The sequence below is a fragment of the Sapajus apella genome, unplaced genomic scaffold (genome assembly GCF_009761245.1).
Source record: "Sapajus apella isolate SASKATOON/1434 unplaced genomic scaffold, GSC_monkey_1.0 scaffold66, whole genome shotgun sequence".
NCBI classification, from domain to species: domain Eukaryota; kingdom Metazoa; phylum Chordata; class Mammalia; order Primates; family Cebidae; genus Sapajus; species Sapajus apella.
Genome location: NW_022437006.1, coordinates 7891536 through 7899072, shown reverse-complemented (window position 1 = coordinate 7899072; position 7537 = coordinate 7891536).

Here is a 7537-nt window from a genome sequence, read left to right as displayed (position 1 = left end):
GGGGATATGGAATTCATATTCAAAATCTTAAGATTTCTTGGCTGGGCATAGTGGCTCATAATTGTAATTCCAGCACTTTGGGAGGCTGAGGTGGGAGGATGGCTTCAGTCCAGAAGTTTGAGAGCAGCCTGGGCAACATAGTGAAAATCTGTCTCTATTAAAAAATACAAAAATTAGCCAGGTGTGGTGATGTGTGCCTGTAGTTCCAGCTACGTGTGAAGCTGAGGTGGGAGAATTTCATGAGCCCAAGAGGTTGAGGCTGCAGCCAGCTATGATCACACCACTGCACTCCAGCCTATTAAGACTTCTGTGGGCACCCAAGGTTCATCCCACGTGCTTATGTGTATTTTTGCTGAGGCATAAGATTTCTTCATTATTTCAGGCACACAATAAGGGTATTGCATTTAAAAAATGCTTAATCCCTAAAATTCTATAGTTCTAAATAATTTATATGAAGTAGTAATGCAAATTTTATTCATTTTGTGTCTTTATACTTCTTATAGAAAGACAAAAGGGTTTGGTAAAAATTTAACTCATTATTTGTCTATATGTGTTTGAGACTAATTTCTGTTTGTGAGTAAGCAGTGCTCTTCCTGCTGTCTTTTGATTATGAGGACAATAAAGCAGGCAAAATGTGTAAAATTGTACATCTGCAGAATAACAATGCTTGCTGCATATTTTTCTATAGCAATGTATGTATTCTGTTTTAAAAAATATACCTGTGTCCGAGCTCGATGGCTCATGCCTGTAATCCCAGCACTTTGGAAGGCCGAGGTGGGCGGATCACGAGGTCAAGAGATGGAGACCATCCTGGCCAACATGGTGAAACCCCATCTCTTATAAAAATGCAAAAATTAGCTGGGCATGCTGGCACACACTTGTAGTCCCAGGTACTTGGGAGGCTGAGGCAGGAGAATTGCTTGAACCCTGGAGGCAGAGGTTGCAGTGAGCTGAGATCACGCCACTGGACTCTAGCCTGGTAAGAGAATGAGACTCTGTCTAAGATAAATAAATAAATACATAAATACATAAATATATACACCTGTAATTACACCCTGTTAAGAGCTAGAAAGGAAGAACATCCAAAAATACATGCAATGGAAAATAATAGGTTTTCTATTCTTTTTTTTTTAACAAGTTTAATTTTAGCATATTTATTCAACTCCCTTTGTGTGGGAAATATAAGCTTAGATCTTTCCATATAGAAAAGAACCACAAAATAATTAGGATGCTAAATACAACTCTTCTGTAGAATTCAGCATCCGCCCACAAAGTTTCATACTGTAATGATACCTATTTCAATGTAACCTCCCAGTCTTGGGTACTATAATAGAGAAAATCAATGCTGTTGGGTCAGACATCTCTTCTGAAATACCATAAGGGGAAATGCAATACTTTTCAGAGAAACAAGATAGGAAAGTTCAGCTTACAGTGGAGTCTGCCCCACCAACCAAACTTTGGAATCAAAAAATCAGAAAGATCTACAATAAACAGAAAGACTTGAAGGCAGGTGGAGGCCTTCACTCTTTTTTTCCTTTACCCAAACTAAAAAGCAAGAAAGCAGGTAAGAACTTGGCATATACTGTGTTTACAGCACATCATAGAAAGTGGATTTTTAGGTCCACAATCAAACAACTGGTTCAACAAATCCCTCCCTCCCTCTTTACCTCCACCTAGTATTCAGTGACTTAATCTGTAGCTGTGGCATAATGTTGCCTCTCCCCATACAATTGTGTGTCTTTAGTTTCTTGTTAACCCTTTGTTCTCTATCAGTGTATCACATCATGGAGAATTATGGGAACCATACTGGTTTTGCCAGAGTGATGTGGCACTGAGATGTATTTCAAATTGAAAGAACAAGTCACAAGGCAGGAAAAAGAAAGTTATAGGAAGAAATAAAAAGTGGAAAGAGGGATGAAGGTATGTGGTTCCTTTAAAATATTATGGATGTACATACCCCTCTAATCTCTATTTCTGTCTCCATTAAAATATATATCAAAATCTGAATTGATATCATAAGGGTAATATTAAAATTTTAAGATTAAAAGAACAGATACAAATTTTAAAGTAAGAAAAGTAGGTTAAAGTGGGTGGTGTGTGGGAGTAGGGGTGCAGATTGTTTCTAAATTAGAAAAAAAGGTGTGTAAAAGTTCATTTTATTTTCCAGTAAATGGAAGGAAAAGAATGTCGGTAATTATATGTACTTTCTCTTTTCACAGGAACTTTGATTTACTCAAACACTTAAAGTTTATCATATATAAATGGGTAGGAGTGAGACTCTATTTGTATAACTGTGTCTGCAAGTTTTAACATGTATGAAGAGGAGAAAAATCAAAGTCCTATATTTCAATAACTGTATGGAGGTACACGAGATTACACAAACTCATCAGAGAGGCATCCTTGAAAAGTGAAACGTTCTCTCCCATATTTTAGAGATGCTAAATAAAATCAAGTATATACCTGTGCTATAACTAAGTACATATTTTCAAGTAGAAGTCAAAAGTGGACATGAAGTCTCCTTGTTTCTGTATATTTTTTAAAAATAGCATCATCACTAATGAGATAAACAGAGATCTGACTCTAAATTTACTTTGAATATTAAACTCTCTGAAAAATAAAGCCCTTATGCTTGCATTAATATAGCTGATATGAGTAAATTTTATGCAAGCGGGGAATTATGAAATAATTCATAGTCTAATCCTGAGCTTAGAAAAGAAGTGTATTTTTATTTTTTCTGCATTGATGCTAAGTGGAATCAACTAATCTAATACAGTGTGCCTTCAAAAATATTCTAAGATGGCTGTGTTCATATACTAACATAACTTATAGCCTGAAAAATAAAAGGTGATTTTTTTCTTAACTCAAAGGAATAATGTAGTTACTTGTAAATCCACTGTGAAATATTTAAATAGTTTCCACTGCCTCCAATAATGGACAGTTTCTTAGATGCTGCCTAAATATATAAAAATCCTAAGCTCATTCCAGTCATTTAAGGTTATAAATTCAAGTTTTGCTTTTATCAAGTCAGGACTCCAAATGGAAATAAACAAACGTATACATTCTTTTCAATCATATAATCATAAATCATCCTCATTATTCTCCCCAGAGGAGTTTTTATTCAATCACTATGTTTCCAAAACATAGTGATTGAATTCAAAACTCTTATAGCATAAATATATTTCCCTTATTAGCGCATTATCCCTTCAGGTAAGGCCAACACATTTGACAGATATCCATAAAGATTATTTTTCTGAGTGTATGTTAACAGGCACAGTTTGTACCCAAATTGCTTTTCCTGAAAATTTAAAACCATATGAATTTTTACTCAATTCTGTCACTTATTTCTATTTTAAGAAAAGCATATTAGAACCAGTATTTAGATTCATTTAAATATGGGCCTTTCAAAGGCCCTACATCTGCTCAGGATGCTGAAGAATCCAGTGTGCTCTTTCATGGCTGAAAGAGCTAGACAGCCAGGATATTTCTGCATTCTTTCACAGCTCCCAGTTCCCAAATAACTTCAATTTATTCTAAACTCCTAATGCATTCAGGTTGTGCATAATGTTAATTATACCACCTTGCATAAAATTAATATACATCAGATGTCAGATAAATTAATGCTGGCAGCATATTATAATTTGGGTCTCAGGTAGTTTATTTTCAATAACTTCAACAATATCAATGTTTCATTTCAGAGAATGTTTAGTTCATAGTGCAGTTAATTTTAAAAGCCTAAGAAATTTGGAGGATTCGGCTTGAATCAAATCACCGAGGTGAAACACTGGCATATGATGGCTAAGTCTTTTCTTTCTTTGCAGATAGTTTCCAAATCCAGGGCTTATCAAAACCCCTGTTCTGCCAAATACTCAACCATCTCTCCAGAGTTTTAGACTGGATAGTAGACAGGAGGTGAGTAAAGTCATAGGTAGAACAGGAATGAGTAAAATCATGAGTAGTGGACAGAAGGTGAAAAACGTTGTGGGTAGTGGATAGGAGGTGAATAAAGCAGTGAGTAGTGGACAGGGGGTGGGTAATATCGTGGGTAGAGGACAGGAGGTGAGTAAAGTCATGAGGAATGGACAGGAGGTGGGTAATGTGGGTAGTGGACAGGAGGTGAATAAAGTAGTGAGTAGTGGACAGGGGGTGGGTAATGTGGTGGGTAGTGGACAGGGGGGGGGTAATGTGGTGGGTAGTGGACAGGGGGTGGGTAATGTGGTGGGTAGTGGAAAGGGGGTGGGTAATATGGTGGGTAGTGGACAGGGGGTGGGTAACATCGTGGGTAGAGGACAGGAGGTGGGTAATGTGGGTAGTAGACAGGAGGTGAGTAAAGTCAGGAGTGAGCTAACTGTGATGTGGAAGAAAACGAAGTGGTTTGGAGTATAATGGAGCAGAACAGAACGCCTTGCCCACAATTACCACCAATAAGTCAAATGGCATTTTGTCTATCTCCTCCCTTTCCCCAAACTGACAACCCCAGATGACTGCTCAAATGCCATTTGAAGTGACAGCCAAAGACTTTGAGCTTAGAACTGTTACAATATGTACACAAAATAAGTATTTTAAAATATCTTCACAACACAAAAACTACCTAATAGAAGGCCTACTCAATATACAAGAATATGCAAACAAATGGATGTTTTATTTAGATGTTCCAAAATTTAACACACTAAAATTTGATGCCGCAAACATTTGAAAAGTATAACACATTTGGGTGTCAAACAAAAGGAATGGAGTTTTATCCTTTTTTTCTCTTGTACTGCCTTCCTGTCCTTGTGGGTAGCCAGCTATCAGGTCTCTATTTATCATTGTCATCAATGTTCAAAATGATGCCAGTGAGAGCTGATGGTGTTGTTTTGCATGTGTGTAAATGTGGCAAAAACAAAAAAACAAAAAACCGGCTGCATGATGAGCAGTCCTCCCCATTCCGCATATGTGAAAAGGCGGCCCTTTAGTTTATGGCTGCTGTAGCAATTTTTACAGCCTGTTACTGTTTATGGCTTTGGGTTGTTCACCTTGTATGCTACCTGACACCTTGACTCCAAACAAATGGCCTATTTTTCACTTCATGATCTGCTGTTGCTGTTTCCCGGTATTATAGCCAGCCTGCCTCATTTGAAAATGTACCTCCGTGTATCCTTATAACACCTCTCCTGTGTCTTCAGCAATTCACTCTGCATCAGTTCCTCAGACAGGTGATACTGGGGTATTCTATTGACAGAACTGAGATAACCGGTGTGGGTGAGAGGCAGAGGAAGACTTCCCTGACTTCCTAAATGGCTCTTACCAACTAGTTACAAGACTTAAAATTCTTAATTGTTAAGACACTGACAGTTTGTATCCAAAGTTAAAGCATTAAAGATCTCCATATATGATAAATGAGAAAGACAACCAATAATTTAATAACAAGCACTAGTTATTTAACATTGACTAGGAGCTAGCCACTGAATCTCTTTGTCCTTAAAACCCAGCATCACCTGCAAGAAGTTATTATTGTTCCCAGTTTACAGATGAGAAAACTGAGACTTCGGAAAATATGAAGGAATTTTTCCTGGATGACACATCTAGCAAGTGACAGGGTAAGATTCAAACCCAGGACTGTCTGACCCCAAAGCCCAAGGTTGCTGCATTGTACACAGGTAATGCAATGGAACAGTCTTGGTCAGCCATTCACGCCTCCACAGGAGCTGCAGTGCTCAATAAATGTTTGATGAATCTGTGAATGAGCTCCTTGTGGTGAATTAGTTTACCAGATTGGCTTCCAGTTACCTGGCAAGTATTCTGAACAAGCTTGACTCTGGATGAGTTAGCTGTGCTAGGAGAAAGGAAAGGTGCAGCCCAGAATAGAGGGCCCAGCACCAGCAGGCTTGGGTGAGACAACATCTAGAGAAGCCAATGGGAAGAAAGTCACAAATATGCTATGATGTTAGAAGGATGGCAGGGAAGAGAATAGAATCAGCCCTGCAAAGCACCGAAACCAATTCTGGGATAATATTGTTCAGAGACGACCCTGCTGCTGTGGTCCCTTCTTGCTCCCTTTGACCATCTCCCATCCAACATCACACAAGTAGGAAGTCATGGAAGTGAGCTTTTTCTGTAGGGGAAATACTGCCTCTCTGATGTATACTTAAACTTTAACTTCCTCAAAGCGCAATTCAGCTCACTTAAAGCTGTATTTTTTTAATGTAAATCACATATAATTTCAAATGTATTCCTGAGATGCAGAACAGAAAGATCTGTGTCCTTTTCAACATGTTAGTCCATCTCCATTATAAACATCTAAGATGTGCTGTCACAATGTGACTATACCTGAAAATCTACGAGGGATCTTTGCCCTCTATCCCACTTCACTGTTAATGAGCTAGAAAAAATGGGAAATATCACGGCACTGACAATGGTTGTAAGAGAAAGGAAGGGAGGGAGAGAAAAAAAGGAAGGGAGAAAGGAAAAGCAGAGTTTAAAACCAAAAAATATGGAGGCTAAAGTGAATTGGAGGTTATCTACTAGAGCCAAGGAAAGTGAAATGTGATTTAACTGGACCTGTGCTATTGTTTGTGAAAGAACAATTCAGGAACAAACAACAGTCACTGAGTAAGGAAAGGCCTTGAAATGAGCCTTTTTGAGAGTGTAGAAAACACTGACAAGGGAAATGATGAGACTCACATAGGCTGGCACACCAAAGGGCCAGAGTGTGAAGAAATAAACTGTAATGTTATCTCAGAGAAAGGGAAAAGAAAAAGAGTTCAGGATTTGAAGGGTGAGAAGAAAACCAGTTCAGGGCCAGCACGGTGGCTTAGATCTGTAATCCCAGCACTCTGGGAGGCCAAGGCGGTTGGATCACTTGAGGTCAGGAGTTTAAGATAAGCCTGACCAACACGGAGAAATCCCTTCTCTACTAAAAAAAATATATAAATTTGCTGGGCATAAAGGCACACACTTGTAATCCCAGCTACTTGGGAGGCTGAGGCAGGAGAATCTTTTGAACCTGGGAGGCAGAGGTTGCGGTGAGCCAAAATTGTGCAATTGCACTCCAGCCTGGACAACAGAGCAAGACTCTGTCTCAAAAAAAGAAAAAGAAAAAGAAAAACCAGTTCAGAAAACCTGAATGAAATAGCATCCAGGATCATGAATAAGGCTGGTAGGAGCATGAGTATGAAGGCAACTGGGATGGACCCAGTGAGTCAGTGAGTAACAGGAATCCAAACAGAAAAGTGCTCTTGGGAGCCTGAATGGAAAACTGAATCTGGGAACTTGAGTGGCAGACTCAGCTGCTGCTGGTGCTGCTTTTTTCTTTCTTTTCTTTCTTTCCTTCTTTCCTTTCTTTCTTTTTCTTTCTTTTCTTTCTCTTTCTTTCTTTCTCTCTTTCCTTCCTTCCTTTCTCTTTCTTCCTTTCTCCTCATCTTGTTCTTCCTCCTCCTCCTCCTTCTTTTCTTCTTTATCCCTCTTCCTCTTCCTCTCTCCTTCTCCTCCTGTTCCTTCTCCTCCTCCTCCTCCTTCTTCTTTCTTCTTCTTCTTCTTCTTCTTCTTCTTCTTCTTCTTC